Source organism: Schistocerca nitens, chromosome 11 (genome assembly GCF_023898315.1).
Source record: "Schistocerca nitens isolate TAMUIC-IGC-003100 chromosome 11, iqSchNite1.1, whole genome shotgun sequence".
NCBI classification, from domain to species: Eukaryota; Metazoa; Arthropoda; class Insecta; order Orthoptera; family Acrididae; genus Schistocerca; species Schistocerca nitens.
Window position 1 is genome coordinate 131262375 of NC_064624.1, and position 23032 is coordinate 131285406.

A 23032-nucleotide genomic window follows, 5' to 3' on the forward strand; every position below is an offset into this window, starting at 1 on the left:
ACAAGATGCACTTTACATAATCGTCAGTTTTAGATTTTTATTCTCCCACTGTAGGGAAACATTCTTGTTGTGTTAGTGTCCTACGGTAGAAAAGCGCCCTATGTGAACGACCATAACTACCCTCCAAACGATGTAATACGGAGTAAACAATTATGTGAGGTTAAGTGGTTATAGTACTTACATCGAAAATTCCACGAAAGTTTGTTGCAGGATTGCATTTTTGAAATATTGCAAAGTATATGCAGCACTTATATGATTTGAATATCACATCTCTGAGAGAGAACATCTCTGGCACTATTGTATTTGTGAAACCGCAACCTTTGTGTCAATTCACATGTGGCAAATACTTTTTGGTGTGTGTATATGCGTTTGCGTGTAGTGCTTTGCACAATATGGTAATATGCAAATCGTATAAGTGCTGCATATACTTTTCAATATTTCAAAAATACAATCTTGCAACAAAATTTCGCGGAATTTTCGATGTAAGTACTATAACCACTTAACCTCACATATTTGTTTACTCTGTATTACATCGTTTGGAGGTTAGTTATGTTCACATAGGGCGCTTCTAACATTGTTTTCTACCGTAGCGCACCAACACACCAACAATATTTCGCTACAGCAGGAGAATAAAAATCTAAAACTGACGATTATGTAAAGTGCATCTTGTGAATCTTGTGAACAGCCATGTGATGATGAACTTGTCAGTTCGAAACCGGTTACGGCGCTATTTACTTAAATAAATAGCTTTACTAATAGTGGCTGGTTGCTATCTTCTTCTTTGTATGAATCAATCTACATTGACTCTAACTTTTGTAGCCGTAAATTTTCGAGGTAAAAATGTTTTCTGTGTTAACTCATCTGCGGTTGCAAGTGACAAACTGCGAAATGAAATAGCTGTAACGCAAAGAACAAACATCCACAGAAACCGCACCATGTGTTAAAAGATTGCGTAAAAGAAATTTCTGTTTACAAATTTGTGAGTACTTAAAAACAAGAAATTTTTCCTACTACACGGAAAAGGCAGATAATGCTGTAACTTCAGCTTGTCTGGGTAGAAAAGTGAAGGAAAATTGTTTTTGCTCATGGAGAACCTATTCAAACACAAATTTATTAGTAAACAAATTTCGTCGTCATACTAAAAATACCTGTAACGGAATGGTTTCTTCATTCGAATTAGTGGGTGATACGCCAGGAGGACATAGGGACGAGCCAAAATTTGGTAGCCCACATAAGCAGCGTGTGTGGCTCTGTGGCGTGCAGAATGGTTTGTCTTGGAACGAAAACACTCCTTGGACAGCTCCCGCGAGGATTCGCCTTGACAGACCCCCGACACCTCGTCACGAGATTTCAGTAGTAGAGCGTAACTTGTTGCCACTTCACCGTGGCAGTCCCAAAATACATTCAGCATCAGCTTGCCCGGTAGCGTCGCAGATATGTTATATCGGACCAGAACATGCGAATCTGGTGGCCGAGATATTATCATGCTGTTCAAAATACTGCAGCGTTTTTCTGGCTTTGAGGCAAGGGCAGTTATCCTGCTGAAAGACGTATTACCGTCAGGGAGGGCGTAGAACAATTAGCTATTTTTGGTCGTCTGGTGGTTTCGATGTTGACAAAACTTCATCCGAAGATCTAGATGTCTGAGCAGAATAATCGCTAGAAGTAGTCACATGCACGACGAAAGCGTCACGGTGCCCCAGTGGCACACGCTACAAGAGAGGCATTGTGTTTCACGGCACGAATCACTGCTAAAATTTCCATAGCATACGTTTCTACACTCATCCTCATAAATAAAGGATAATGCTGATACATGGTGAAACAACGCTCTGGTGGTCGGTTTGCGGGTTTAAATTACCTCGGGGCATGACCATGCGGTGCAAATGACCACATGCACAGTGGTGTGTTGGTGCATGTCAGAGTACGGTGCAGCGAGTAAGTGTGCAGACGTTTTCAGACGTGCTAATTGTGACTGTGTGTTGAAAATGGCTCAAAGAACACATATTGATGGCGTTATGAGGGGTATAATACTAAGACGACTGGAGGCTGGTCAAACACAGCAGGCCGTAGCATGGGCCCTCCGTGTGCCACAAAGTGTGATCTCAAGATTATGGCAACGATTCCAGCAGACAGGAAACGTGTCCAGGCGCTACAGTACGGGACGTCCACAGTGTACAACACCACCAGAAGGCCGATATCTCACCATCAGTGCCTGCAGACGGCCACGGAGTGCTGCAGGTAGCCTCCCTCGGGGTCTTACTGCAGCCACTGGAACAGTTGTCTCCAGACACACATTCTACAGACGACTGAACAGAGACACGGTGCATTCCACTGACCCCTGGACACAGGAGAACCCGTAAAGCCCGGTGTCAAGAACATAGTACATTGTCATCGGAACAGTGGTCCCAGGTTATGTTCACGGATGAGTCCAGGTATAGTCTGAACAGTGATTCTCGCCAGGTTTTCATCTGGCGTGAACCAGGAACCAACAACCCCTTAATGTCCTTGAAAGGGACCAGTATGGAGGTCGTGTTTTGATGGTGTGGGGTGGGATTATGATTGGTGCACGTACACCTCTGCATGTCTTTGACAGAGGAACTCTTAACAGGTTAGGTGTATTGGGACGTCATTTTGCACCAGTATGTCCGCCTTTTCAGGGGTGCAGTGGGTCCCACACCTTCCTCCTGATGGATGGTAATGCATGGCCCCACCGAGCTGCCATCCTGGAGGAGTACCTTGAAACAGAAAAAATGGAGTGGCCTGCCTGTTCTCCAGACCTAAACCCCATCGAGCACGTCTGGGATGCTCTCGGTCGAGGTATCGCTACACGTCTTCAAACACGTAGGACGCTTCAGGAGCTCCGACAGGCACTGGCGCAAGAATGGGAGGCTATACCCCAGCAGCTGCTCGACCACCTGATCCAGAGTATGCCAACCCGTTGTGCGGCCTGTGTACGTGTGCACGGTGATCATATCCCATATTGATGTCGGGGTACATGTGCAGGAAACAGTGTCGTTTTGTAGAATACGTGTTTCGGGGCGGTTTTCTCAACTTGTCACCAATACCGTGGACTTACAGATCTGTGTCGTGTGTGTTCCATATGTGCCTGTGCTATTAGCGCCAGTTTTGTGTAGAGCCACGTTGTGTGGCACCACACTCTGTAATTATCCTTAATTTATAAGCATCAGTGTGGAAGAGTCAATCTCCCACGTACGTCTTGCGAAACTATTGCGAATATGAAATTAGACTGGAGCTCACACGGAGATTTTGTTATTTATTGTTTCCTTTAGACCATCGTCTCTGTTTGTACAGGGTGGGGCAAATAAAAGCGTCCTGGACGAGTGGAAACCATATCGAAACCATTTGTGGCAGCATTAACGGAAGAGGAAACGACCTACAGATACGTCCAACAGGATGGAGCAACCGCCCCTACAGTCGGCCGAACCTTGAAGCACATTTCAATCTTCACGCCTGACAGTTGTTAACAAAGATCAGTCTGGTCACGGCCCTAGCTGGCCATCCGCGTCACCTGATCTAACAGAGTGCGATTGCTTTGTGTGGGGAGCGGTCAAGTCTAATGCACGTCGTGACAACCCTCTAAAGTCTTCACGAACGGCAGCAGAATATTTGGGATCATACTGCAGCAATTCCAGCAGTCCAGCTTCGATCTGAAATGGGCTGGCCTGCCTGGAGCCCCAACCTGAAGCCAAAAGGACGCCTGTGGGATGAATCAGAACGTCGGCTTCGCTCCAAACCCTGGCGTCCAGCATCGCTACTGTCTCTGGTTTCGGCTCTTCAGAATGCCATTCCTCCACAGACATTCAGATCCCTCATCGAAAGTGCCCTCAACACAGCTCAGGCCGTCATAAAAGTGCACGGGAGGCGCACCCCATATATCCACTGATAGGTGCCCGGATCCCCTTTCCCTACTCTTCACTTCTTTACGTTTTTATTAATTTGTTATTGAAAATGCTGAGATTAAGATTCAGGGTGAAACGATATCGATGATAAGTTTGGTTGATGACATTGCGAATCTAAGTGATAGTGAAAGAAGAATTACAGGACCTTTTGAATGGGATAAAGAGAATATGGAATTAGGGTAAACCCAAGAAAGACGGAAGTAATGAAGAGTAGCAGAAATGAGAATAGCGATAAGCTTAACATCAAAACTGGTGACAACGAAGTAAATGAAATGAAGGAATTCTGTTACTTTGGAAGCGAAATAACACATGACAGAAGTAGTAAGGAGGACGTAAAAAGCAGACTAACGCTGACAAAGAGGGAATTCCTGGCCTAAAGAAGTCTACTAGCATCAAGCATACGTCTCAATTTGAGGAAGAAATTTATGAGAATGTATGTTTGGAGCGAAGCATTGTACGTGAGTGAGACACGGACTGTGGGAAAACTGGAAAAGAAGGGAACAGAATAATTTGAGATGTGGTACTACAGAAGGATGAAACTTCCTGCCAGATTAAAACTGTGTGCCGGACCGAGACTCGAACTCGGGACCCTTGCCTTTCGCGAAAGGCAAAGATCACGAGTTCGAGTCTCGGTCCGGCACACAGTTTTAATCTGCCAGGAAGTTTCATATCAGCGCTCAATCCTCTGCAGAGTGAAAATCTCATTCTGGAAACATCCCCCAGGCTGTGGCTAAGCTAAGTCTCCGCAATCTCCTTTCTTTCAGGAGTGCTAGTTCTGCAAGGTTCGCAGGAGAGCTTCTGTGAAGTTTGGAAGGCAGGAGACGAGGTACTGACAGAACTGAAGCTGTGAGAACGGCTCGTGAGTCGTGCTTGAGTAGCTCAGATGGTGGAGCACTTGCTTGCGAAAGGCAAAGGTCCCGAGTTCGAGTCTCGGTCGGGCACACAGTTTTAATCTGCCAAGAAGTTTCATATCAGCGCACACTCTGCTGCAGAGTGAAAATCTCATTCTACAGAAGGATGTTGAAAATCACGTGGATTGATAAGGAATGTGGGCAGGGAATAACTTTCGTGGCAGTAGAGGGATCTGTAGAGGGTAAAAACTGTACAGGAAGACAGCAATTGGGTTACATCCAGGAAGTACTGAGGACTTAGGTTGCAAGTGCTATTCTGAGATGAAGAGGTTAGCGCAGGAGAGGCCGCATGGAACCAGTCAGAAGACTGACTCTGCCGTAGCGGCCCCCCCCCCCCCCCCCCCCTCAAAAGAAAGGGAAAATGCACTTGTTGCCCTATGTGTGAGAGATGTGCTAATCTTCGTCAAGTAGTTATCAAACGATACCTAGATGTTAGCTATTTCTAACAGTGCTTGTTACTAATAGGTCGTATGGAACCGCATTGTCCTACTTTCAAATTGCAAGACCTTTGATATTGTATTGATTTTTTCCTGGTTCTTCGCACTGATTTACTTGTCTAACACCTTGTGGGATCCACCCACTCCTGTAATATAGGGTGCCTAGGAAGTTGTTTTCTCGGATAGCTAGAAAACATACAAGCAAATTATAAAAATGGTTCAAATGGCTCTGAGCACTATGGGACTTAACATCTGTGGTCATCAGTCCCCTAGAACTTAGAACTACTTAAGCCTAAGGACATCCCACACATCCATGCCCGAGGCAGGATTCGAACCTGTGACCGTAGCAGTCGCGCGGTTCCGGACTGAAGCGTCTAGAACCGCTTAGCCACCGCGGCCGGCAAGCAAATTATATTAATGTAGTTTATTACAGTAACTGAATTGACAATACTTAAATTGTGTATGTACGAGGTGGTGGCGCAAGCAGTTGGCGACTTGCAAATAATCAGTGTCCGTCGAAATACACAATTTCCATGCAAGTAACTGAAATGGATCACAAGTCACGGCTCTTCCAGTGCGGCCGCGGGTTGCGACGCGTCGCTTTTATTCTTTTCGTGTAAATGCCGCTCCCGTCGTGGTGACGTCCTAGAAAGCGTGCTATTGGTTGACGTCGTCTCACAGCCCTCTCTGCTGTATCGCTCTTGATCTTCGTGCCTGCGCTTGTTACGCCGGAACATACCTACTGCTTCCTATTACGTTACTAATCTTAAAGGGTAACCAAGTTCTAGATGATTCAACCTCCTTTTTAAGACCTAATGCTATACATTTCGTTAGAGTCCTTACTCGTAGAAGTTTTGTTTATAAATCTTAAAGACGCTAATGAATCATTACACTGGGTGTTAAAAAAAAGTTTACAAACTGACATGGTACATCGGGCATGCAATAAGGAATCGGGGTTCGCAACCGTCACGAGAGCGCTACGGTCACGCTTCGGATGGCAGGGTTAGAGATAGTTTAATTGGGCCGGGTGGCAGCGTCAGAGAGAGTTTAATTGGGCCGTGCAATCTCGTGTACCGACTTGATGGTCACACCTGTCTCGTATTCTGGCGGACTTGCTGAATAATGTTCCCATGCCTATTCGTCGCCGCACTTGATTTCAGCACGACGGAGCCTCCGCGCATTTCAGCAGAAAAGTGAGCACACATGTGCAGGCAGCCTTTCCCAGGTGCTGGAGCAGTCGCGAAGGGCCAGTCGCACAGCCATTACGATCACCAGACCTGTCCCCAATCGATTTTTTCCTGTGGGGTTCTCTGTAGGATCTCGTATATGAAACACCTGTTACGTCGCCAGAGGGCCTAGTGGGCAGAATTGTTGCGACAGCAAGATGTCTTCGAGATACACCATTTATCTTTGAGAGGGTGCGCCGTTGACTGCAGCGTCGGTGTCAGGCGTGTCTCGATGCATCTGGAAAAAACTGTGAGCCTTTCCTGCGGTGGGCGTCCATTTGTAGCACGCGACTAAATAACTGCAATGCCATTTAGTAGCCTCGGCTGAACGAATAATGGTCCTTGTTGCATGCCCGATGTGCCATGTCACTTTGTAAACGTTTTCTTGAACCTCCCTTATCAGTGCATAGACGGTGGCGTGTCTCGCAGACCGACGCGTTACGTATAGTGACTAGCGCTGCCTTCAAAGGGTCACAAAACATGTTTTTGTATCCGGTCACCTTAACGTGGTGGGCCCAACAGTTTGCAGATGTTCTCATCATTGCTGCACTTGCTCCTCATATCCAAACACCGGGTATCACTGAGCTTCATACGGTTAAAATTGTTTGTGTAGAAACATACAAAGTATATATAATGAAACTTCCTGGCAGATTAAAACTGTGTCCCCGACCGAGACTCGAACTCGGGACCTTTGCCTTTCGCGGGCAAGTGCTCTACCAACTGAGCTACCGAAGCACGACTCACGCCCGGTACCCACAGCTTTACTTCTGCCAGTATCTCGTCTCCTACCTTCCAAACTTTGCAGAAGCTCTCCTGCGAACCTTGCAGAACTAGCACTCCTGAAAGAAAGGATATTGCGGAGACATGGCTTAGCCACAGCCTGGGGGATGTTTCCAGAATGAGATTTTCACTCTGCAGCGGAGTGTGCGCTGATATGAAACTTCCTGGCAGATTAAAACTGTGTGCCCGACCGAGACTCGAACTCGGGACCTTTGCCTTCGCGGGCAAGTGCTCTACCAACTGAGCTACCGAAGCACGACTCACGCCCGGTACTCACAGCTTTACTTCTGCCAGTACCTCGTCTCCTACCTTCCAAACTTTACAGAAGCTCTCCTGCGAACCTTGCAGAACTAGCACTCCTGAAAGAAAGGATATTGCGGAGACATGGCTTAGCCACAGCCTGGGGGATGTTTCCAGAATGAGATTTTCACTCTGCAGCGGAGTGTGCGCTGATATGAAACTTCCTGGCAGATTAAAACTGTGTCCCCGACCGAGACTCGAACTCGGGACCCGAGTTCGAGTCTCGGTCGGGGACACAGTTTTAATCTGCCAGGAAGTTTCATATCAGCGCACACTCCGCTGCAGAGTGAAAATCTCATTCTGGAGTACATATAATGTTAAATCCTGGCTAGCCGTCGAATATAGGGTGTCTAGGAAATCTGCTTTCTCAGATCGCTAAACATTCAAACAAATAGTATTAATGAGTTTTATTACAAAATGAGCAATTACAATACTTTGTGTTACACAGATGTGTCGCGAGCAAAGGGCGACATGCAAAATAAGCAATGTTCTTCATCTACATCTACAATTACATACATCTACATACATACGGTGCGTAGCGGAGGGTACCTCGTACCACAACTAGCATCTTCTCTCTCTGTTCCACTCCCAAACAGAACGAGGGAAAAATGACTGCCTATATGCCTCTGTACGAACCCTAATCTCTCTTATCTTATCTTTATGGTCTTTCCGCGAAATGTAAGTTGGCGGCAGTAAAATTATACTGCAGTCAGCCTCAAATGCTGGTTCTCTAAATTTCCTCAGTAGTGATTCACGAAAAGAACGCCTCCTTTCCTCCAGAGACTCCCACCCGAGTTCCTGAAGCATTTCCGGAACACTCGCGCTATGATCAAACCTACCAGTAACAAATGTAGCAGCCCGCCTCTGAATTGCTTCTATGTCCTCCCTCAATCGGACCTGATAGGGAACCCAAACGCTGGAGCAGTACTCAAGAATAGGTCGTATTAGTGTTTTATAAGCGGTCTCCTTTACAGATGAAACACATCTTCCCAAAATTCCACCAATGAACCGAAGACGACTATCCGCCTTCCCCACAACTGCCATTACATGCTTGTCCCACTTCATATCGCTCTGCAATGTTACGCCCAAATATGTAATCGACGTGACTGTGTCAAGCGCTACACTACTAATGGAGTTTTCAAACATTACGGGATTCTTTTTCCTATTCATCTGCATTAATTTACATTTATCTATATTTAGAGTTAGCTGCCATCCTTTACACCGATCACAAATCCTGTCCAAGTCACCTTGTATCCTCCTACAGTCACTCAACGACGACACCTTCCCGTGCACCACAGCATCATCAGCAAACAGCCGCACATTGCTATCCACGCTATTCAAAAGATCATTTATGTAGATAGAAAACAACAGCGGACCTACCCTGGGGCACTCCAGATGATACCCTCACCTCCGATGAACACTCACCATCGAGGACAACGTACTGGGTTCTATTACTTAATACAAGCGAATAGAGTTGACGCTTTTATTCAGGTCGCTAGTCTTGAAGCTTCCTTTCGACTGGACCGCGACCAGTGGACTTGGGGCGCTTATGTTCTCTTCGCACAGAGGCCGCTGCTGTCGCGTTGTCGTCGTGAAGAGGGGTCGGTCAGCGTGCATTTGGCTGAAGTCTTCCTCACAGTTCTCTCTGCTGTCTCGTTCACGACTGGCGTGCCGGCGCTTCACTTCACGCCCCAACATATAATTAACCCCTTACTGCATGATTTTTTTATTTTTCTGAAAAAAATGTTACATGTTCTGATTTCATAAAAAATGCTTAAAAAATTCTAAATCATATGTAGGGGCGGTTATGTTAGAATAAAGGGTTTGTGCCATATATGGGACAGCATGTGATACCAGTTTTGGGATTGATGATGCACAATGTGGAAAATACACAGTAAGATACGTACATGAACTAGCAGAACTGTATTTATGTAAAGCAATTACACTTTCTATTCATTACATTATACACATTTTGAGAAAATAACACACATTCTGTTTCCATTTTTCTCTATTCATTATGAAACTTGATGAAGCAATTTCTCTCCGTATTCAAGCACAATGTTGTACTGCACTTCATACACGCTATATAGGATTTTCCCTTGCATTCTGGATACTTGCAACGACCACGGTTTTCCAGCCAGATAGGCATGTGATGTATCCCATCCAGTCGCACCTGACGCTGTGGAAGATCTGCTGTAGGGCCTCTCTTCTTCTTGCAGTCAAGCTGTTTTTGTATTTCATTGCTTGGCCTACCACGTTTCTTGGATAAGGATTTCCCAGTTTTACAGAGGGCCTCTGCTACTGCGACCTTGAAATCAACAAGGGGCATGTAGTCCGTATTTCTTCTTCTCCATAACAGCCAGCTGTTCATACAAGCCAAGTCAACTAGATGAAAGAATATCTTCAAGTACCATTTCTTTGATCTGACTTGAATTCTGTAATATCCTAGCATAGAATCTAATAGATCAACACCCCCCATGTAGTCATTGTAGATCATCACAGAGTGTGGACAAGGTACCATTTTGTATTCTTTTTCCTCCCTGAAAAGCCTCTTGATCTCGCCTTCTGGTTTGCAAAAAAATCGTTCAAATGGCTCTGAGCACTATAGGACTTAACATCTATGGTCATCAGTCCCCTAGAACTTAGAACTAATTAAACGTAACTAACCTAAGGACAGCACACAACACCCAGCCATCACGAGGCAGAGAAAATCCCTGACCCCGCCGGGAATCGAACCCGGGAACCCGGGCGTGGGAAGCGAGAACGCTACCGCACGACCACGAGATGCGGGCTTCTGGTTTGCATCCAATGTAAGTTGACGAAGTGTTGACTACTTTATTATCAAACCAGGAGGCTACTGACAGTTGCACACCATCTACTGTTGCTATCATTTCCTCCATGCTGCCTCGACCATTCATCTTCATTGCTGCCTCCTTAGGTAAAATGCAACCACGTACTCGATTGGACCGGACTGCATGTTGTGCCATATCCGTCACAGACCTATTTTTCAGTATTATATGTATTCTAATGAACAAATATATAAACTTACCTCTGTCCACAGATGTCCTTTTTCCTCTGCAAATAATATAAACACTGAAATCAATCGTTTACTGTACCTGATTGCAACTGTTTGTGTGACCAAACTTGGATGTAAACAGCTAGCAACACAAAGCGAAGATTCATAACACGTAATTCCTTACTCTCCCAACAGATGGTATACACTACTTGCACAGCTGCTCTTGACTGTATGCCATATCTGTCCCAACATGCAGTTTGGAAATATATTCTCAGATATGAGATTGACAAAGGGAAAAGTGGTATGTGCCATATCTGGCACATTATGCGGTAAGGGGCTAAACTTTCACTATTTAAGAGGGCCCCCCAAACCTAATGAGAGATCGTAAGAAAATGAAACTTTGTGGAAACATTTGTAAGGACGCGAGGAAGAGAGTTAACAACATTTGTTAATTGCGTACCGTGTTTACGCTTCAGGCTACAAACGTAGCTCAATGTGACGATCATCTGATACCATTTGACAATTGTCCGCAGCACGTTTCGAAGGTTCAAAAATGGTTCAAATAGCTCTGAGCACTATTGGACTTAACATCTGAGGTCATCAGTCCCCTAGAACTTAGAACTACTTAAACCTAACTAACCTAAGGACAGCACACACAACCATGCCCGAGGCAGGATTCGAACGTGCGACCGTAGCGCCTAGAACCGCTCGGCCACTCCGGCCGGCCGTTTCGAAGGGTTGGACCATGGAATGTTCAGCTGTCGTGACAGCTCGAGCACTGCTTGAAGATCGCACATTGCATCCGGCATTCTCAGCCGTTGCAACAGTAACTACAACTATTTATGTAGCACCCAGATCATTTCCCAGTTCGCTACTTAATTCGAACTTCCGAATCGTCTTCTTCTACCCTGGTGCGGAAAGAGGACCTCTCCGTATTCCTATGATGCATCGATACTCACGAACAGCAGCAGCATTATTACTGTTGTTTTGGTAAAACAACTTTAGGAGTAAAGCCCCGCGCACCTTGTCCAACCCATGTTGTTTGTCTGCAACTGTAATGCACGCCGATGCTTGTGTTTCAACCCTACGTCGGCGTACCAGTACCGGCACCTAACGGCAAGTCATGACACTAACACTACGAGCAACGTAAATCCTGCAGCGCACTATCTAAATATCATTCCTATAAAATTGGATAAATAGTTTTCGTTCTACATTGGCCCACATAGCGAAAGTTTAATTATAATCACCCTGTATGTGCCGTGTCTGTGCGGCCTCCTGTACTATCCTCTTCTGCGTACCAGCAAGGCGCTGTCGTATCTGACACTATGCTGCGGTTTCCCGCTACAGGGCATGTCTTGTTGCACGTGATTCATCTATTTCCTCCACCCACAAATGCCTTTATGCTCCTCTGCTCGTATTCCCAACCTTCTGTTTGAGTCTGTATAACCCATTTTCTCAATAAGTTATCAAGATATCTTAAAAACCAGTTGCCACATATATGAAAGATCATCACTTGAGAACTGCTTGACCGATCTAGTTGATTTTTTGTTGTTGTGTTCGTCAGGACAAGATTTATGTGAAAGAAAATTATGGAAAATCCAACGCAAATTCGGATATTAATATCAGTTGCAACATGTGTGAAATATCGTCAGTTAAGAATGGCTCGTCAGAATTGATTGATTTTTGTCAGGACAAGGTTTAGAGGAAAGAAAATTTTTGGAAAATCCACCGGAAAAGTAGGAAATTAAAATCAGTTGTGAAACATCATCACTTGAGAAGGCGTCGACCGATCTGGTTGACCCCATTTTTTGTCCGTAATTGTAGGTGGTAATGGCATTTTTGGTAGGCAACTGGAAATAAAAAAAATTGTTTGCTTTCAGTTTGACAGTTCTGCTGTCACATGTTTTCATAACAAAACACATGGTTTGATAGCTATATATATATAATATAAATACATATGTAAATACAAAGGGAAAACGTTGTAACCACAAATCTGGAAAACTTCTTCACCGATTTACTTACAATTTTTGTATGATAGTGTAGTGAACATTGGGACGGACATAAGCTACGTATTTATGTAAAATGTTACATACATAAATAAAAAGAGGAAACATTGTTACCAAAAATCTCGAAAAGATCCTGACGAATTTACTTTAAATTTTCACACGATACTCTACTGAACATTGAGACGGAAATGGACATAGAGAAGGGGAGGTGGAGATGGTCAGAGAAATGGTGGAGGACGTTATGCACAGGGAGTTGGGTTTGGGGGATATATATATATATATATATATATATATATATATATATATATAGATAGAGAGAGAGAGAGAGAGAGAGAGAGAGGGAGGGAGGACGAGGTGATGAGCAGAGACAGGGGAGGGGGGCAAGCAATTTAGGGTGTATATGCAATTGATACATTTATCATTCTCCACCATCTTACAAAGTTTGTAACATCATCACGTAATATTCCTGTATGTGCACACATTCACAGGCACCCGCACCTATAACTTTGGCGCTCTGTATCTTCGTTGGATGACGTTTCCGGACGTGGGCTCATATGTAAAACTTGATCTACTAAGTTCCCTGTACATCCTCTACTGGCGTGCGACATGATTTGTGAAACACCCTGTATATTTGAGAATGAGAACACTTAGCGACTTCCAACAAACGTTACACATAATTTTAAACCTTTTCAACATATTTTTCGGTCATATCCCCACAAAAACATGAGAGGAAAAAAGTTCATAGCTTCCTTTACTTTCAGTTTTGGTTTACATTTTTTCATAAGTCTAGGAGTGACTAATCCGGGATCCTAAACTAATAAAATCAGCATAACTCGGGTTTTGCAACTTCTATCATAAAAAAGATTTTACATTATTAACGTCAAATACATGACAAGTTAACTCATTTGGCTGAAACTTGCACAGGTCACACCAGTATTCAAGAAAGGCAATAGGAGTAATCCAGTAAATTACAGATCCATGTCATTAACGTCGAAATGCAGCAGGATTTTGGAACATATATTGTGTTTGAACACTATGAATTACGTCGAAGAGACCAGAATATTGACACACGCTGAACACGGATTTAGAAAACGTTGTTCTTGTGATACACAACTAGCTCTTTACTCTCACGAAGTGTTGTGTGCTATCAACTAGGGATTCAAATTCATTTCGTATTTCTAGATTACCAGAAGGCTGATGACAAGTGGCCTGTAAACTACACTACTGGCCATTAAACACGAAGATGACGTGCTACAGACGCGAAATTTAACCGACAGGAAGAAGATGCTGTGATACGCAAATGATTAGCTTTTCAGAGCATTCGCACAAGGTTGGCGCCGGTGGCGACACCTACTGCGTTCTGACATGAGGAAAGTTTCCAACTGATTTCTCATACACAGACAGCAGTTGACCGGCGTTGCCTGGTGAAAAGTTGTTGTGATGCCTCATGTAAGGAGGAGAAATGCGTACCATCACATTTCCGACTTTGATAAAGGTCGGATTGTAGCCTATCGCGATTGCGGTTTATCGTACCGCGACATTGCTGCTCGCGTTGGTCGATATCCAATGACTGTTAGCAGAATATGGAATCGGTGGGTTCAGGAGGGTAATACGGATCGCCGTGCTAAGTCCCAACAGCCTCGTATCACTAGCAGTCGAGATGTCAGGCATCTTATCCACATGGATGTAACGGATCGTGCAGCCACGTCTCGATCCCTGACTCAACAGATGGGGACTTTTGCAAGACAGCAACCATCTGCACGAACAGTTCGACGACGTTTGCAGCAGCACGGACTATCAGCTCGGAGACCGTGGCTGCGGTTACCCTTGACGCTGCATCACAGACAGGAGCGCCTGCTATGGTGTACTCGACGACGAACCTGGGTGCACGAATGGCAAAACGTCGTTATTTCGGATGAATCCAGGTTCTGTTTACAGCATCACGATGGTCGCATCCGTGTTTGACATCGCGGTGAACGCACATTGGAAGCGTGTATTCGTCATCGCCATACTGGCGTATCACCCGGCGTCATGCTATGGGGTGCCATTGGTTACACGTCTCGGTCACCTCTTGTTCGCATTGACGGCACTTTGAACAGTGGACGTTACATTTCAGATGTGTTACGACCCGTGGCTCTACCCTTCATTCGATCCCTGCGAAACCCTACATTTCAGCAGGATAATTCACGACCGCATGTTGCAGGTCCTGTACCGGCCTTTCTGGATACAGGAAATGTTCGACTGCTGCCCTGGCCAGCACATTCTCCAGATCTCTCACCAATTGAAAACGTCTGGTCAATGGTGTCCGAGCAACTGGCTCGTCACAATACGCCAGTCACTACTCTTGATGAACTGTGGTATCGTGTTGAAGCTGCATCAGCTGTACCTGTACACGCCATCCAACCTCTGTTTGGCTCAATGCCCAGGCGTATCAAGGCCGTTATTATGGCCAGAGGTGGTTGTTCTGGGTACTGATTTCTCAGGATCTATGCACCCAAATTGCGTGAAAATGTAATCACATGTCAGTTCTAGTATAATATATTTGTCCAATGAATACCCGTTTATCATCTGCATTTCTTCTTGGTGTAGCAGTTTTAATGTCCAGGAGTGTAATTCCCTGCTTGTGGAATATTGTCTCAGTTATCCGACTGGATTCGTGATTTCCTGTCAGAGAGGTCACAGTTCCTAGTAATTCGCGGATATGCGAGTGGATTCGTCCTTTGCTGTTCCTTATCTATACAAACGATTTAGGAAACAATCTGAGCTGCAGTCTTAGGTTGTTTGCAGCTGATGGTGTCGTTTATCATCTAGTAAAGTCATAAGAAGATCAAAATCAAATGCAAAGCGATTTAGATAAGATATCTGTATGGTGCGAAAATTGGCAATGTTGTGGGGAAGGCGAACCAAAGACAGCGCTTCATTGGCAGAACACTTAGAAGATGCAAGAGATCTACTGAAGACATTGCCTAGACTATGCTTCTTCATCCTCTTTTGGATCACTGTTGTGCAGTGTAGGATCCCAGCCATATAGGATTAATGGAGTTCATCGAGAACGTTCAGAAAACGGCAGCACGTTTTGCATTATTGAGAAATAGGGAAGAGAGCTCCACGGGCGTGCAACAGGTTTTGGAGTGGAAATAATTAAAACGAGGGTATTTCCCGTTGCGGCGGGATCTTCTCTCGAAATTTTAATCACTTACTTTCTCCTGCGAGTGCGGAAATATTTTGTTGACGCCGACATCCATAGGAAGAAACGGTGATCATAATAAAATAAGGGAAATCAGAGCTCGCACGGAAAGATATAGGTGTTCGTTTTCTTCCGCTCGCTTTTCGAGAATGGAATAATACAGAATTATTGTGAAGGTGGTTCGATGAACCCTGTGCTAGGCCCTTAAATGTGTATTTCAGAGTAACCATGTAGATGTAGATGTTGATTGTTAATTAGGTGAGGTGACTGGAATTGTTATATACGCAGGAGTTCGAATCTTTAAAGTATCCGGCGGTGGGAGAGGGGGCTGGTGGTTGGGGTGGGGGGAGACGATTACCCCCCACCCCCACCCCAGTCCGCTACCACCACCACCACGTTCTACCCGCCCCGGTTCCCCGTCCATACTAATGTTTGCAGAGCATAAAGGAGGGCACTGAAAGGCGTCGCCACCCCTGCCCAAAATCTGCCCTCGGACGCTGTGTTACACGGGCCGTGCTGGGGTCCGCGAATTTGGGGGTGCAGCATCCGCTCCCCCATCACCCCGTGACAATGTATCCATTATGTTAAGGATGCTGGGGGGGGGGGGGGGGGCAGATGTCACGGAGCGACCACGGAGCTCTGCCAACTGCAGAGCCCGCACGCACGAGGAACAAGGGCGGCTTTTAACTCTCCGTGGCGCAGGGTTTGGCCCGAAATTCCGGACAGGGGCATACTGCGTCCCTGCCAATACTGTCAAATTTCCTCCACTGCTTCTTTTATCAGCAGTGTGGTCAAGAACAGTCTGAAAAGCTCGCAAGGGCGTTGTTGGGTACGTTGCGATGAGAAATACACTGCTGGCCACCGTAAATGCAACACCAAGAAAGACAAGAGGTAGCACAACAAAATTTATTTTGTAGATAACATGTTGACCAAGTATCAAATGATTACGTTTACAGACGTCTGTGACATGTGGTTCCTGCCAGAATCAGTAGCCAGAGTAGCCGCCATTGTTGGAGATCACCGCTGCCACACGTCTCGGCATTGAGTCAAAGAGACGTTGGATGTGTTCCTGGGGTACAGCAGCCCAAGCAGCTTCCACACGTTGCCAAAGATCATCTGGTGTGGCAGCTGGCGATGTAATCTGGGTCACTCGTTGAGCAACCATGGACCACATGTTTTCTATCGGCGAAAGATCCGGAGAGCGAGCCGGCCAGGGAAGCAATTCAATCTGGTTATTGACGAAGAACCTTTGGACAATGCGTGCCACGTGTGGTCGCGCATTATCCTGTTGAAATATGGCTGTGGCCGAGCTCTGAAGGTACGGAAGGACAACTGGCTCCAGCACCTCGGATATGTAGCGCCGGCTATTTAAAGTACCGGCAATGCGTACTAGAGGCGTGCGAGAGTAATATCCAATACCGCCCCATACCATAACACCCGGTGCAAGACCAGTGTGGCGGTGCATAATGCAGCTGTCCAGCATCCTCTCTCTACGGTGTCTCCACACTCGAATCCGACCATCGTGGTGCTGCAGACAGAAGCGTGCCTCGTCAGTAAAGACAACGTCATTCCAGTCTGCCGTCCACATCCGTCTGTCATCACACCATTGGCGACGGAGACGTCTGTGGTTCTGCGTCAATGGTAGACGAAGCAATGGACGTCTTGCGGACAGACCACTCTGCTGTAAACGGCGTCGAATGGTACGCGCAGACACTGGATGATGCGCTACAGACGCAATGTGCTTTGCTACGGTTCGGGATGTCACTGAGCGATCCGTCACTGCCATGCGCACAATTTGCCTATCAGCACGTGCAGTGGTGCACCGAGGTGAATGCGATCGACCACGTCGGTCCGTCCTACCCTCCTGCATCGAACGGTCACATATCCGCATTACAGTTGTTTGATTTCGTCCAACACGACTAGCGATTTCTCTGTATGATAATCCACAATCTCGGTAAGCCACTATCCTTCCTCTGTCGAACTCGGATACTTGATCAAAAGATGTTCGCTGTTGTCTACGAGGCATAACTGATCGTCTTGTGAAACAACCACAAGGTAAACACACGTGCCGAACGTACACTCGTCGCCGGCCGGTGTGGCCGTGCGGTTAAAGGCGCTTCAGTCTGGAACCGCGTGACCGCTACGGTCGCAGGTTCGAATCCTGCCTCGGGCATGGATGTGTGTGATGTCCTTAGGTTAGTTAGGTTTAATTAGTTCTAAGTTCTAGGCGACTGATAACCTCAGAAGTTAAGTCGCATAGTGCTCAGAGCCATTTGAACCATTTCGTACACTCGTCGAAATCGCCAAGCCTTAAATGGCGCTATGAGGTGGCGCCACAGGCGCGCGTGATGTGCGTTTGCGCTGAAATTCTAATCAATTGCATATCTCATCGCTGCAAACTCATGGTGTAAATTTCACTTGATTCGGATGCTTCCTTCAGGGTGTTGCATTTACGGTGGCCAGCAGTGTAACTGCTAAGGGAAAAATTAGATATTTCGCCCGGTTTCCGAGCTAATTATCGTTGAATTTAGCCAAACAGGGTCTTGCGCGTGCAAATTCAAGCGACCTTCCAGAGATGGTATCGCCAACTCGCACTTCGTATGCCGCGATCGCACTGTAAACACTCTTGTTGTTCGAAGATGACCGTTTCAACAGTTTTATGGCGCCATCATCAGATTTTCTGGAACTTGTTATAAAATTGCCATGTTACATGTAATGAAGTCAAAGCATAAAAGGTACTGTTAATTCCAGCCTAGTCGTCAAATATGGCGTGTCTAGGAAACCTGCTTTCTCGGATCGTAGACAACATTAAACAAATCGTATTAATGAGTTTTATTACAAAAGGAAAAGGTTATAATACTTAACTTTGTGAATTGTACAGATTCGTCGCAGACAATGGGCGACATGCAAAATAAGCGATGTTCTTCAGTATAAACAATACTAAGTCCGTGTTCCATAGGCAGTACGAGCAAAGTAATGAGCTTTGACGCTTCTATGCAAGTCGTAAGTCTTGAGGCTGCTCTTCAACTGGGCCACGGCCAGTCGAGCGCGTCGCTTACGTCGTCTTCGCATAGGGGCCCCTGCTGTCGCGTTGTCGTCCTGGAGAGGGGTCAGTCAGCGTAAGATTGGCTGACGTCTTCTGGCACCATCTATTCTCTCTCGTTCCAGACCGGCGTGAAGGCGCGTGGCCGCTTGACTTATCGCTGTAACAGGTGCTCCCCACGTACACGTATCTCGATGAAAATCCGTTTGATAAAATGCATACAGTTGACAAAATGCTCGTATCGTCTACATATGTTGGTGGCGAACTCGATTCTCACAAGTTTTCCGCACAACACTATGCTGCCAGCTAACGCCCGTTTTGCGGTGGTGTTCCACTTCGAGGGGAAGCCGGTTCGAATCCTGGTGGTGGCGAGAATTTTCACTGCCAGTGTTTCCCGGCAAGGGGAGGAGAGGTGATGGCGTAAAGCTCCTGATCACCAGACTTGGGAACAACAACCTGATTTAAATGCCAAACGTCTTCGCAATGTCTCTTGAAGTGAGGGCATCTCTTCAAATGGCTCTCAGCACTATGGGACTTAACATCTGTGGTCATCGGTCCCCTAGAATTCAGAACTACTTAAACCTAACTAACCTAAGGACATCACACACATCCATGCCCGAGGCAGGACTCGAACCTGTGACCGTAGCAGTCGCGCGGTTCCGGACTGAAGCGCCTAGAACCGCTCGGCCACCGCGGTCGGCGTCCTTAGGAATTCACACACCGCGGCCGGCGAGGGCATCTCTGTTGATGTTGATTCGTCCCCCAAATGGGGTCGTTAAGTTTGGCGTTCCCCGAGGTGCCATTTGCGAGGAGTGAGCTATGTTCCAGCACCGGGTTTCAGCCCTTCCCTTGTCTCATCAACATCATCATCATCATCATCATCATCATCATCATACGACACAAGCATTACACTATTCACATAAACACACATAAACACACACACACACACACACACACACACACACAAAATACATACAGTTAGTATTACAAGTAGTGTGTAATGGAGAATGCTGTAAATAAGAAAGTAAACAAACAACGCTGCTGGCGGGGTGTCGCTAACACTCCGCCGGCAGCGTGGTATTGTGAGGCAAGCTTGTGAGAATCATGTTCGGCAGCAACATGTGTGGACGACAGAATTTTACCAACTGTGTCCGTTTTGTCATCTGTGTCCATGTCATCATCTGTGCGCGTGTCACCAACTGGATTTTTATCAAGGCATGTACACGCAGAGAGTAAGTATCCTTTATGCTTTGATTTCATGTAATGTAACATGGCAATTTTATAACAAGCTCCGTAAGATCAGATGATGGCAGCGTAAGACTATCGAAACGAAATCCTGGAACAATAAAATAAAAGTGGAATGAAAAACCAGTCCACAGTTGCAAATTTTACTTTTTTTATTGGCTCGATGACTAGTTTCGGGCCGAGTCCCATTTTCAAAACCTCGTAACGTAGTCGAAAGTGGCTTTTCCGAAGATGTCAAAACCATCTCAAAAAAGTGCAAGGAACAGTTACAGCGTATACAGATAACTCATACGGTTCTATATTTTGACTAAAGTTCAGTCTCGATCACACCATTTATGTTTCAATGATATAGGTAACCGGTTTCGGTTATTTTTACATAACCATCATCAGACCCATGGCTCCCTTAGGATGGTAGGCGGAGCTCTCCTCAGCTGCTACGGAGTGTGAAGGCGAAAATTCTACAACTCAAACGTAGGCAAATGGATGGTGTCCGATTGCGTTCCCAGCCTCGTTCAATCGTACATGATGAGTTGACCACTCTCTATCGTTTTCTCCGGCTTCACAAGCGATCTCAAAGGACGTGTCTTTCTACCATTCGTTCTCGAGACGGGCGTGAGTGGTCCTCCCAATCTGATATCATGCGTGAACTTTACCAGTACTATTCCGAACTTTAGTATAGTGCATTCAGACGGTCCACCGTCTGTTGATTTCACCTCCCTCCGTGATAGTGTTGTTACGCCAGCTCTCCAGGAAGAGCTTTTCTCTGAATTCCATCGTGATGATATACTTGATATTGTGACTCGTTTTCCCTCCTACAAATCGCCTGACCCCGATGGCGCTCCCAAAGAACTTCGATTTTGGCCCCTGATAACTTCCACGGTGAATGAAGTATTTCACGGAGGCTTTCTCTCGCCCAGCTTTAAGGTTGCTAAAATTGTCCTGATCCCCAAAAAAGCCGGGACGTTTGCGTGTGGATCAGGTCCGTCCGATAACCCTCTTCAATTATGATTAAAAATAGTGGGGCGAGGGGTAAATAGCCATCAAAGTTGTCTTCCGGGTCGTACTCTCTTGACTCCCGTTGCTGAATGTCGTGATATAATTTCGATTGCTTCCACCATTCCCGTGCCAAGCCCTTTGCTTTTTATTGATTTTCATCAAGCGTTCGACGGCGCTAATCATGGATTCCTTATGCGAGGATTGACGACTGTTGGTTTTAACGATGCTGCACGACGGCTGTTTAGCTCTCTAATCACTGGTGTCCGGGCGTCCATTGACGTAAATGGCCGTCTTACTTCCCCCATCGCGGTGTGCCAGGGAGTCCTTCAAGGGAGTCCATTATCTATGTCGCTCTACGTGCTGTTTCTGGAACCATTACTGCGAACTGTAGCTGCTCGTTTGGGCGGCTGGTCGCTGTTGGGTGAAAGGTTTACCGTTCGTGCATATGCTGATGACGTTATGCTTCTTCTCCGTACCCATGATGATTTACCACTGCTGAAGCAAGTTTTGGATGCCTTTTGCCGTCTTACGGGAGGCGGGTTAATGACCGGAAATGTCGCTTACTCTGTTGCGAGGATTTGACGCTGTTGAAATTCCATGGGCTTCGGTCACCCAATATCGATAGTTGGGTGTTATAATTGACAGTTGTCCGCTAAAGATGGCCACGATAAACTCGAAGTCTGTCACGGATAAGATTCAGGGAGCAATCATTGAACACGAGCGTCGCTCCCTCTCACTCCCTCATAAGGTCCGGGCCATGGAAACGTATGTGTTAAGTAAGCCTTATTTTGTTGCACAAATCTTTCCACTTCCTGCGATGATGCACCGCACGTTGCACCGTTTAACTGACAGGTTTATCTGGTGTAACTCTGTATTTCGCGTGCGTTATGTGGTCATGGCGTGCCCCCATCTGCTGGGAGGTTTGGGCCTCCCTGACATTCAGGTTAAGGCTTCTGCCTTATTCGCACCGTTTTAATAAACGCGCACCCCCCACCCCTCCCCCCCGTCACTTACAACTCGCCTTTATGACTGTATACCGGCGAGTTTAACACCTCCAGTAGATATTGGTAGGATTAGTTATGAACTACAGCACGTTAAGGAATTTTTTTTAGGTCAGTTATTTAGGAGTAAATATCCTTTCCCAAGCGAATCTCTCCCTAAAAATTCTGTTAAGCCGCTGGCGAATTCCTCATGGTATTCCCTCTGTGGAAGTACTGTCGCCAGAAACGAATTGGAAGATTGTTTTGTCTAACATTAGCCTCCCGATTTTCCCGATGGAAGTCGCGTCCTCGCGGTAACAAGTTGTTCATGATATTGTACCTACCAACGTGCGACTTTTTCGTATTGGTCTCAATGTGACAGATCGTTGCCATAATTGCCATGAAACTGATACATTGTGTATTCGGTTGATCTCCTGCGGTCATGACCATTGGAGATCGCCGACAACTGGCTTTTCTCCTCAGGACGTCGGTGGCGGCTATCTCAGTTGAGATTCTCGTGCGTCCCAATTCAACCTTCTTTCCCCGATCGAAGAATGCCATCATGTGGCTTATTGGACATTATGTGCACTACCTGATGGTGAGTGGATATGATGCAGATGTGTGCATTTTCCCACTATACGGCCACAGCCCATTGGACGTGGCTCAGGATGCCCCGTTATCTTGAACTTTTTTCTAATATACTGTATCTTGTGATTCTTGAGTTTCTCCCGGCGTATTTGATAATCAAAATATCCACGGGTGTACTGCCGGTCTACAGTGTCCAACGGGCACAATATTTCGGCGATCATACATGTCGCCATCATCAGGTGAACTGACGGACTGAGCTCCTGTGAACGTGCCGGCACGGAGATCCGTACACTATGGCTGCTCAAGGGGAACTGGGTTCGGTCGCGGCGGCGGCCGATTTAAATACCCTCCGCCCGCGGCGCGCTCACTCCGCCGTCCGCGCCCCGCGCCACGGTCG

The 23032-nt window shown here is 46.2% G+C and overlaps 1 protein-coding gene and 1 non-coding gene across 2 annotated transcripts in view; one reads left to right on the forward strand and one right to left on the reverse strand.

Annotated features, from left to right (window-relative positions):
* LOC126213235 (insulin-like growth factor 2 mRNA-binding protein 1) overlaps positions 1 to 23032 on the forward strand; it is a 920751-nt gene that overhangs the window by 71614 nt on the left and 826105 nt on the right. The window lies entirely within an intron of this gene.
* Trnas-cga (transfer RNA serine (anticodon CGA)) lies at positions 7155 to 7229 on the reverse strand. The gene has a single exon. It is a non-coding gene; the product is annotated as a tRNA-Ser (tRNA).